Source organism: Primulina huaijiensis, chromosome 14 (genome assembly GCF_012295235.1).
Source record: "Primulina huaijiensis isolate GDHJ02 chromosome 14, ASM1229523v2, whole genome shotgun sequence".
In the NCBI taxonomy this organism is placed as follows: Eukaryota; Viridiplantae; Streptophyta; class Magnoliopsida; order Lamiales; family Gesneriaceae; genus Primulina; species Primulina huaijiensis.
In genome coordinates, this window is record NC_133319.1 from 14,514,450 (window position 1) to 14,526,768 (window position 12,319).

Genomic DNA, 12,319 nt, shown 5'->3' on the forward strand with positions numbered 1-12,319 from the left:
TAGCTTCCTGATCCAATTACAAAAGGAAGTACGCGTAATTTACAAGCAAGAGCTGCATGCTAAATCGCAAGGAAAACCCCGAAATCGGACAGTGGAAGATTCAAAATATTCCTAGGGATAGAGCAAACTTACAACGATGAGTTTAAAGAGGTTGGCCTCTTTGGGAGGAAGTGAAGCCCCCATTGTAGACACCGCACTGAAAGTTCGCCGGAGAAAGAAATCAGAGGGAATGAGGTTTATCTGTCTGGTGCTCGTGCGCCCCTACTACGCAACAGGGAATAGTACTGGCGGAGCACAGCCGACAGCTGCCAAAGGGTAATTTTGATATTTTACTTCTTTTTTTTTTTGGTAATTTAATTATATATATTACAAAGTTAACATTTTCAAAATATTCAGTCCCAAAATCAAAATATTTGAAACAAAAAAATATAAAATATCATTAAATTTTGCACAAAAAAAATTTCACTACATAAGAAATATATCAAAATATTTAATATATTCACATTTGTAGTATGCCATTATTATTAAACAACGTATTGTTGATTGAAAATTTTGATAATTATTTATTTTTAATCATTTATAGATATAACAAAAGAAATGCTTCCTAAATATCGGTCTGGAGCTCAAAAAAAATAAAAGAAAAGGAAATGTCATTAATTCAAAGTCAAGCTGGAGATATTAATAAATATTTTAGTAGAACTAGCACAACAGAAAGAGATAAATTATTGAATAATTTGTTGATTGGAGACAAAAAAATCACAATGAATATGAAGAAGTGACTGAGGATGCAGATTTGAATGCATCGATTGAAGGATTCAATTTGGGTGATTTATATAGCAATGAGGAAGTCAATTTTGGTGAATCGAACGAAAACTTAGAAGATGACTCTCAATATGAAGATTCTAGAACAAAAAGTGATGCTGAGACCTTGGCACTATATGATATTGAGAGTTTTGAGTTTTTGCTTGGAATGATAATCTGATATAACTCGTTACATGCAATAAATGTTGTGAGTAAGTTTATTCAATCTGAAAAAATGGATATTGATATTGTGATCGATCTTTTACAAGGACTTGTTCAATTTCTTGACGAGTTTAGAGAACAGGGGTTTGCTAGTGCCATGGATGAAGCTACACAAATGACAAGTAAAATGGGGATCGAACCTAAATTTTGAGAAAAACGCATCATTCGAAGAAAAACAATTTGATGAAAGTGACAGTGATAATCAAGAATTATCTTCGATCAACAATGTTGCAAAATAGACTAAATGAGCTAGCTATGTTGTCGATTGAGAAAGAAATGGTCCGACAATTGGATATTACACAGATTTGAAAAATATTTTCGCCTCTAAAACAGCTAGATGAGTAGTATTTATGTATTTATTTTAAATATTTTTTGAGTTGTTATTGATGTAATATATTGATTTTGGCATATTTATGTATTTATTAGTATATTTGTTATTTGCAAATTGAATTTTATATTTTTTACTGCAACAAAGGAGCCCGTTTTTCAATATTCGTTTCAGGTCTCATTCAACACAGGTACGACTCTGAATCTAATCACCATTAGATTCTAAAATTAAATAAAATAAATATTTTATTTCTCTCAGTATCACTATCTCATAATAAGGATATATGTATAAAAAAACTGAAGAATAAAATCCTAAGTGAAAATACTGTTCTCTCAGTATCACTATCTCATAATAAGGATATATGTATAAAAAAACTGAAGAATAAAATCCTAAGTGAAAATACTGTCACAATATAATTACACTTTGTACCAAAATTTATTGTTACAAAATCTTTAAAATAGATAAAATATATTTTATTTAATACTCAAGGTTTTAGTTGAAAATTTTAATCTCGAGTCTAGAAATATAAAGCTTGTGAAGATTTAATGACACATTTGGATTGAAAGATTTGGATTTCGCAAAAAAAAATTATTTTTTATTTTTTTATGGAAAAAAAGAGACTTCACTGACTCTATTTTGTAGAAATTTGAAATAAATTGGGATATATTTGTTACTATAAATTTAAAATCTTTAACTCCGAATTCGTCAGTCTAAGTACAACTTTAAATCTTGAATAGGCCACGAACCCATGAACTTTGTTCTGGTTCCATTTGGTGTAGCTTTAATATTTTATTATTCTCATTGTTCGATTGATTAATTTCATGCTTTTAATTTTAAAAATTAAATGCTATTTATATTTCGGAATCTGTAATCTCACATTCTCCACTAGCAGTAAAAATTATTAATCAATTATGATTATTATCAAAATTATGAAGTTGTTAAAAGTAAAAATTTATGGTAAAAAGTAAAAATCGCAAACTCACAAAATATAATAAACTACACACTTTATAAAATTTTGTCTACTTAATTGTGTTCTTCTTCACAAATTGAGAGACCTATTTATAGAATTTCTTTAGAAATAATCCAAAAATAAATACATCATCACACACTAATTTTCAATATTTACAACTCTTATTTTCAACATTCAATAATTTCAACTCTTTGTATTTATAGAATTTCTTTGAAAATAATCCAAAAATAAATACATCACTACATACATCATCACACACTAATTTTTAATATTTACAACTCTTATTTTCAACATTCAATAATTTCAACTCTTTATTTTCAACACTTCCCCTTGTGATGATGATCATGCTACAATGATTGTCTTCATTATGTGTATTTATATTGCTTCGTTAAAAACCTTATTAGGAAAAACACATTGAGATAAAAACCATAGTAAGGGAGAAAGAATACAGTAACGTAAACTCCCCCTCATGTTAACATGAACGATTCTTCACAAATTTCGTAGATTGTGCATCTCAATGTTATATATATGCTTTCTGAATATTGTCGTAGGAAGTGCTTTTGTGAAGAGATCTGATGACTTTTTACTTGATTGAATGTAAAAAATATCAATATCTTTATTCTTCTCAAGCTCTTGGATGAATTCTTCGCACTTAAGGGGAATATGTTTAGTTCTGTCGCTTTCTTCGCACTTAGGGGGAATATGTTTAGTTCTATCACTTTTTATGTTTCCTTCTTTCATTTGAGTAACAAATGCAGCATTATCTTCATATAGTATCACAGGCTTCTTGTCGAATAATAATCCGCATGAGATTTGGATATGTTCGGTCATTGATTTTAGCCACACACATTCACGGCTTGCTTCATGTAGTGCAATAATCTCGGCGTGAATTGATGAAGTTGTTACAAGTATTTGTTTCTGTGAACGCCAAGAAAATACAGTGTCTCCACGAGTAAATACATATCCGGTTTGGGAACGTGCCTTGTGTGGATCAGATAAATACCCAGCATCAGCATAACCAATTATACTTTGATTGGTATCTTTTGAATATAAAAGTCTCAAATCTGTTGTTCCTCGTAGATAACGGAATATATGTTTAATTCCGTTCAAGTGTCTCTTTGTTGGATATGAGCTAAATCTGATATATCAGGTCTTATACAATTTGTAAGATACATAAAGGCACCAATAGCACTTAGATATGATACTTCTGGACCAAGAATAACTTCATCATCTTCACATGGACGGAATTGATCATTTTCTATGTTTAATGATCTAACAACCATTGGAGTATTTAAAAGATTTGATTTATCCATATTAAAATGTTTAAGGACCTTGTCTGTATAATTTGACTGGTGAACAAATATTCCACATTCTTTTTGTTCAATTTGCAAACTCAGGAAATACTTTGTTTTTCCAAGGTCCTTTATTTCAAATTCTTCATTCAAATACGACACAACTTCTTGAATTTCCTTATTCGTTCCAATGATGTTTAAACCATCAACATATACAACAATAATTACGCATCTGGATGTTGTTTATTTAAGAAAACGCAACGGCATATTGAATTGTTTATATATCTATTTTTCATTAAGTGTTCACTTAGCCGATTATACCACATTCTGTCGGATTGCTTTAACTCATATAATGATCTTTGCAATTTCACAGAATAACATTCTTTGGGTTTGGAACTTTGTGCTTCAGGCATCTTAAATACTTCAGGGTTTTTCATATATATATTACTATCGAGTGATCTGTATAAGTAAGCTGTGACAACATCCAAAAGACGCATTTCAAAATTTTCAGATACCGCCAAACTAATCAAATACCGAAACATAATTGCATCCATATCAGAAGAATACGTTTCTTCATAATCAATTTCAGGCCTTTGAGAAAAATCTTGTGCAACAAGTTGAGCATTATATCTTACTATTTCATTTTTCTCATTTTGCTTTCGAATAAAGACTCATTTGTACCCAACAGGTTTTACACCTTCAGCTGTAAAGACTATAGGTCCAAAAACATTACGTTTATTTAGCGAATCCAATTCAACTTGGATGGCTTTTTTCCATTTTATCCAGTCCTGTCGATTTTTACATTCACCAAAAGATTTTGGTTCATGATCTTCATTGTCATTTATGATGTCAAATGGCACATTGTAAGAAGATATCTCATCAATTTCTTTTATATCTTTTTCGGTTCCATAATTTTCTAGTAGTAATATAATTGATAGAGATTTTACGATTCTCATCAGTTTGTGGTTCTGATGGAACATTTTCATCATCATGTATTTCTGCCGGAATATCATTCTCTATTTTGTGATCATTGTGTTTCTCTATGTTTTTTCTTTTTTGAAGATTTTTATCATTGGAACCGATTGACCTTCCACGCTTCAAGCATTTAATGACATCATGAGTTTCTTCAATTTGTTTATTTGGAATTTCAATTCGAGCAGGGGCATGTATAGCATGTATATATGATTTAATTACCCTTTTTGTGTCTGCAAATGCATTTGCTATTTGATTTGATATTCTTTACAAGTGCACAATTTGTTGTACATCTTTTTCACATTATTTAGTTCTTGAATCCAGATGTAACAATGATGATGTATACCATGTAATTTCTTTTTCGATATGTTTCTTTTCTCCCCCTAACGTTGGGAAGATTTCCTCATTAAAATGATAATCAACAAAACGTGTTGTAAACATGTCGCCTGTCTGAGGTTCAAGATATCGAATTATTGATGGGATATCATAACCAACATAAATTCTGGTCTTTCTTTGAGGTCCCATTTTTGTTCGTTGAGGCAATGCAATATGCACGTATACCAACATCCAAAAATTCTCAGATGAGAAATGTCTGGTTCTTTACCAAAAGCAAGCTACAATAGAGAGTATTTATGATATGCACTTGGTCTGATGCGAATTAATGCAGCAGCATGTAAAAATTGCATGTCCCCATATAGAAACAAGAAGTTTTGTTTTCATAATCATTTGTCTAGCAAATAGTTGTAGACGTTTAATCAATGATTCAGCTAATCTATTTTGTGTATGTACATGAACAACATGATGCTCAACACTTATTCCCATTAACATAAAATAATTATTGAAAGTCTGGGAAGTAAATTCACCAGCATTATCAAGTCTAATTTTCTTGATTGTATGATCAGGAAATTGATTCTGTAATTTTATTATTTGAGTAAGAAATATGGCAAATTCCACATTCCGAGTTGATAATAAACATGCATGTGGCCATATGCTGGAGGTATCGATCAATACCATAAAATATCTAAATGGTCCACATGGTGGATGAATTGGCCCACAAATATCACCCTGAATACGGTCAAGAAACATGGGTGATTCAGTTTTGATTTTCGCTGGTGATGGTCTTATAAGAAGTTTTCCAAGAGAACATGCTTTGCATTGAAACTTATTATTTTAAAAGATATTCAAGTCTTTCAGCGGATGATCATGTGCATTTTCTATAATTCTTCGCATCATTGTTGAACTAGGATGTCCTAATCGATCATGTCAATTAATCAGTATTGAAGAATTATCAACTATCATGTTTGATTCAATTGGACTTATATATGTATAATGCAATCGAGTATGGAGCATTGGTAGTTTTTCAACTACATATTTCTTTCCTGATTTATATGTGGTAAGACACATATATTTCTCATTTCCTTCATTTATTTTCTGAGTATCATACCCATGGAAATATATGTCATTAAAACTCAACAAATTTCTTTTCGATTGTGTTGAATACAAAGCATCATTTTATCATAAATTTTGTACCATTATGTAACAAAAAATGTGCTTTACCACAAACTTTTATCAAGTTTACAGGACCTGATATTGTATTCACAATTGTTTTTGTTGGATTTCAATGCAAAAAATATCTTTTATCTCGGAGAATAGTGTGCGTTGTACTACTATCAGATATGCAAACTTCCATGGGATTAGTTCCTTGTTTCGCTTTGTTCATAGCAGTTTTCATATTTGAATTTAAAAAAAATATGCAATGAAAATAAATTACTGACAATACATATATAATTTATTGAAAAATATGAGGCATATCATAATTATACAATAAAACATTGGCATATGAGCATATGAAAAATAAAATATTTTACATTTCAATTCCGCCAATATATTGATCATTTTCGAAAAAAACATTCAGAAAATCTGTAGCATCAAAATGAGTTGAATCACTCAAACGACCATTGTGTTCAGTGAAGTTGGTCTCTTTTTCTTTCCCCTTTATCGATTTTAATAGAGCTTACAAAAGTGCTCGAGGGCTCGACAAATACGAGACAAATGTCCTGGAGTACCGTATCTAAAACAAGAACTTTCAAATCGTTTTAAGTGATTTCATTAACACTCATGTTCTCATGATGCCTTTTTAGTGGGTGGTTCGTGACGTCCTTTTGAGATGAGTTATAGAAGTAACTATCTTGATTGTTTTCAAAACCATGGCCGCGACCACGACCACTTCCACGTCCACGACCATGACTACGACCACGACCTCGACCTCGACCAAAACCTTGTCTCTGAATTAGATTTTGGTTTCCAGGTTTAAATTCATTTTTACTTACAGCATTTATTTCTGAAAATGCTGTTGATCCAGTGGGTCGGGAATGATGATTTATGGGTCCCTCGACTCTCAACGATAATTATCATGCATTATTTCATTTAATTACTGTTTTAACTCTGCAGCGAAGAATGAGATTTTAAAATTTAATGTCAATGTGGGCCCAAAAAGTTCGTTTCAAAAGATATTCAATATTATATAGTGTAAAAGTATAATACATATAATTATTAGTTGAGACACCACAATTAACATGTTTACTAAATTCATATATATGTACTTATATTGTTAATATTTTTCTTTAACCAAAACGCATATCATCCCGGATCAGTTCAACATCATACCATTTTACATATCAGTGCGTTTGAATTTGCACTTATACTGACCAAGTCACCCTTACTGAGAAGTATGATAAACTGGGGTCTGTCCCAATCACCAACATCAACCCAGAGCAATCGTAAAAGATCTTCTCTACTAGTGCTAATGCTCCATCTATGAACATGATAGCATAAGAGCTTTCCTCATATTGCTCCTCACTCAGTAGTACAATGGATGCCATGTTGCCCTGATTATCAACCACACACAGAAGATAATCGCCCCCGAGGGGTAAGCAATAGCCCAGTATGAAAATACCGAAATAAAAACAACATGAATTGTAACGAATGATACATGGATGCAATGCATGATCAGGGTATATACAAATGCACTGGAAATCAGTATATCGGAAGCTGCACAATCAGTAAATGCAGCGCATAACAGATCAAGCAACAGGCAAGGCTCGGCTACACTGCCGTAGCGACCACTCTCCCCCAGTCTACTACTGTGTGCCGATCAGCTCGCCAAGGACTACGGACGTATTGCGCCTTATCGGCCTACAACATCTCTCGGGCTATTCGCATCTCCGTACCATCCCAACAATCTCCTCGAATCCAAACACCATATCGAAAGAAGTAAACACTGGAGGAATGAGTAACGTTAACTTGTAACAGAGAGATGTTGTGTCACTATAAGCTGCAACCGCATTAAATTCTCTTCAGATATGCATTAAATGTTCTCTTTGCTGGCATGGCCTTGAGTCCCGCTCTTTTGAAGAGTTGCTTCAGAGTTACCATTTATGGCAACTGCTTTTATCCTCACCCTTGTAAGATATAAATGATCTTTCCTTTCTGGGATGGTGATATAAATTAATGCAGATCATTCTCAGGACTGATGTAAGAACTAGTTGACTTTGAAGCGGTGCAAACCACTGAATGTCCTGAACCGGTCAAATAATGTCTTTCATTAAGTAAGCAATAAATAGTCCTTCTTAATGACATCTTCGAATCAGCCGGTTTGGGAAGTTCATCAAAGTTCGAGCTTCTTTTACTTCAAACGGTTGAATTGTCAGCGGTATGAAATTCAAGAGGTCATGCTTCTTTAGTAGTACCCGGTTGATCCATTGTTTAAGCAGTTAAGCTCTTTTTGCTTTAGCCGGTTGAGAAGCAGTCCGGTTGCTAAGCTGGGCGGTTAAGCTGATACCTGTTACACAGAAAATATGCAGCTGTTTCCTGAAACAGTGAAGTGATGTCTTGATTTTGTCGATTACCAAAACTCTTGGGTGATAATAATTTCTTAACAAGTTTAAAATCTTTATTTAATTTTATTTTTTATTATGTTTATTAAGAGACTATTCAACTATTAAAAATTAAGCGGCATTATATGTTTGGATCATCTTTTGTATTATTGAATATTACATTCATTTACGTAAATCATAAATTAAAAATAACAAAATCAATATAGAATTCTAATTTTTTATAATATTAAAATTTAAAAAAAAAACTATTAAATGAGAAGAGAGAACATGAGCAGAGAGATTATGTGAAGTGACAGAGAGAAAAAGAAAAATCTTGTGCATGACTTACAAGTTTTAAAAACTTTTCCAAATATTTGGACTGAACCAACGACATTTATAGTTGTACCTTAGGTTTTAATGTTTGTATGTTAATAAATTCCATGAAATTATTAAAAAGCTATTGAAAATTTGAATACCCCTAAACTTTTATAGAATTTTTAAAAATCAGTGTTTAGTACTAAGTGATTTTTTAAAACTTTATGAAAGTCTAGTTTGAATACCGATAGTAAATTTCTATAGATTATGCAAAAATCTTGATTGAATACTTTTAAACTTTTAAATTTACAAAAATCATTAAAAGTCAATAAATTTCTTTCACCCACATCATCAGAAAAAACAAGTGTGATAGTGTTAGGCTCGAGTTTGCAATTCTTATTCCTTTGAAACGATTTCTCTTGGATGAAAACAACATCGAAGAAAAACGCGTGCGACCGAATCACAAATAAATATAAGCTTGTGTGATAGATTTCTCTCTTTTCCTTTCACCCTAATTACATAACACATACAAAACCTTTGAATAAATCCCACCGTCGCCGCCATTTCCACTGTGTTTCCTCTCGCAAGATTGCAGCTTTAAATCTTATTCGTCTTTTCTATTGGGGGAATTGCAGTCGGAGAGAGCAGTGCATTGTTAGAGTAGATGTCATGTAAGCCAATTGTTGGCTAAGGAATTTATTGATTCGATTGTAATAAATAATCTTTATTTTAATATAATGCATCATATCATGGTTTGTTAATTCTTTATCTGGATACCCATGTGATCAAGATAGTTAAAGACCTTGTTATACTTTAATACAAATGAATCGTACTTTGATGTTGAAACTCATTTGTAAACACTGTATAATCTAAATTCGTTCCTAGTTGATTCAGCGGCCTAAAACACGGATAAAGGTCGCTTGAACTCGAGACTAGCATATGTAATATTGTGTACCGCATTTCTTGGTAAGGACATAGAGATGTCCAAACACGCAGATGGGTAGTCATATGATGATTGTACCGAACTACCCTCCCTAGAACTTTTCAAGTGGTTATAATTCATCGAGATGATAAGTCCGTGGTAATGATAGTATACCATTTGTCCTTACGACCCAGGACAACACTGAGGCTCTATATGCTAGGGTCTTGCTTTGACTCGTTTACCGATTCCAGGAGGGTCATCAGGTGGCAAGATTGAGTATAGTTGTGACACATGTAGGAGCCAATGCATTGTAGTGAAGAATTCACCGCTCACCTACAGATGTGGATATCCTATGTGATCTGATGAAATAATAGTGCATGGAATATCTGGCCATAGTATGAGATGCACATTAGGGAAGGAGTTCTCCAATTGTACATGTGATGCCACTATTTATTCTCAAAGATGTGTCACATAGTTATCGAATTCTTTTGCAACCGTCGATGAATAAATGGTTGCAGATTCGATCGAGATATATGAGATGAAGGGGTTGTACTGTACGTTAATAATAACCGACAGGTTCTTGTAGGCACTATAAGTGATACCTAGGGAATAATGGGGCGATGCTACTAGACGCTCTTACCATGATTCGATGGGTTTAATCAAAAATATGATTTCTGACATTATCATGATCAATTGTTGATATATAGAATGAGGCAAATTAGGGTAAACCCGAATAAAGGATTATGTCCTGAATCACAAAGAGTTGTGAACCCACGGCTAGCTGTATCCCTGAACCATTGAGGGTCACACAAGTACTATATTATTTTGTCCCCGTTGAGATAATAAATTCAAGGAGTTGAATTTATATAAAACATTGAGAAATAAATTCAAGGAATTGAATTTATGACTATTAAATTTTGGAGGTGATAAATTCAAGGAGTTGAATTTATAATTTAAATATGAATTCAAAATTTGAATTTATAAATGATTTAAATTAAATGTAATAGGTGTATGTGTAATGGGCTTGTAGGAGTACAAGACCAACATACAAATTATTAAGGTTCTTAATTGGACTTTAACAGATTAATTAATTAATTAAACCAGTTGAACTAGAATAATTAATTGATTAAGCTCATTAAATATTTAATTTAATTAATGGACCCTAATCTTATATATATGTGTATTAGGTTTAGGGTTAATAAGATTTTCACTCATAATTTCAAAACCCTAGCCTCCAAGCCAAGGGATTTTTGAAAACACCTCCTCCCACTCTCCTTGTTTTCGACTACTTCATATCAATTGAAGATCTGAGCCGTCAACCCGTTCTTCCATCTCAACGTAAAATCCTTTTAAATTTCTAGTGCAATTTAGAAGAGGAACGATTGATCTAGTCGTGGACTTGATAGAAGGATTGAAGAAAGGAGCCTCGAAAAAGTTCGTAGGAAATACATCAAAAGGCTATTTCCGCTAATCCGGGAATAGTTAGAGCCAAGTGAATATTTCTCTAAAGGTAAAAGTTTCAAACTCCCTATGAATGTTCATTAAAACCATATGAGTGCTCAAACAATAATTTTGAATGTAAAAATTTAAAAATTTAAAACTCCAGCTGCATCTGGGCATGAGAAAATCCAATTCACATCAGTGGTATCATAGCAATATTCTCTATATTGTATGATTTTACATATTGAATAAGTTATTTCTAACCACACAATAAAATTTTGATTTTAAAATAAAAAAAATTTGGTTCTGCCCGGAACTGTTCCTGGAATACAGTGTGCGCAGCGTCCGGCGGCATACGCTCGTGGCGTGCGCACAGCATGTGGAGCATTCGCACACTGTGCGACGTCCGCACGCTGCGCGCACAGGACTCTTCCGACTGCCCAAAACGTTCGGACAGTGGGCGGGCATCATGACTTCGGCTCATATTATTGGGGGAACTCATAGCGACCGTCCACTACAATTCAATATTGATGGGTAAGTTTGACACGTGAGAATAAACGACGCCATATTATTGGGTCCTTATTAAACAAGAGGCGAAACACGGAGAGGTTGCATGTGGATGTAATTGGATTCTACCTTTTAGAAATTATGATTGGATGATATTATTCGTGATCATAATTGTCTAATTGGGCTCTACGTGCCCATTAAGGAAATTTGATTTCCTTTTTTTTCATCAGAGGGTGGTGGAAATGTCAAAATAGTGGGAGGAAAGTTTATAAAATAAAAATTCATGTTTTATATCTTAAAATTATTTTAAAATAATAATTAACAATTATTTGTTTTTTTTTTCTTTTCAGTATATTTGCAATGACGTCACGTAAATGTTGGTTTCTATGTCGAATGAACTGCAGAGGCGGTTCGAGGAGGCTGCGAATACTGCTGACATTCACCTTCATCTGAAAGAGTTGTATGGAGTACAAAATCTCTTAGAGAGACATGCTACTGTGAAAAAACCCATGACTACACGTCTGCGAGATAGGACTTTTGTCCATGAGCATGGTGTTAGAATGATTGGGTTCATTAAGAAATTGGTGGGGCTCGACGTGGATATTCCTAGTGAGCTCGCGACTGATATTCCCTTGCTGTCATTTCATGCCTCGTTCGATGGATTCATGGTTAATT

General features: G+C 33.0%; 1 pseudogene; it reads right to left on the reverse strand.

Moving 5' to 3' along the window:
- LOC140957871 (N-terminal acetyltransferase A complex auxiliary subunit NAA15-like) overlaps positions 1–293 on the reverse strand; it is a 34,999-nt pseudogene extending 34,706 nt beyond the window's left edge.
- Between the last annotated feature and the right edge of the window lie 12,026 nt (positions 294–12,319).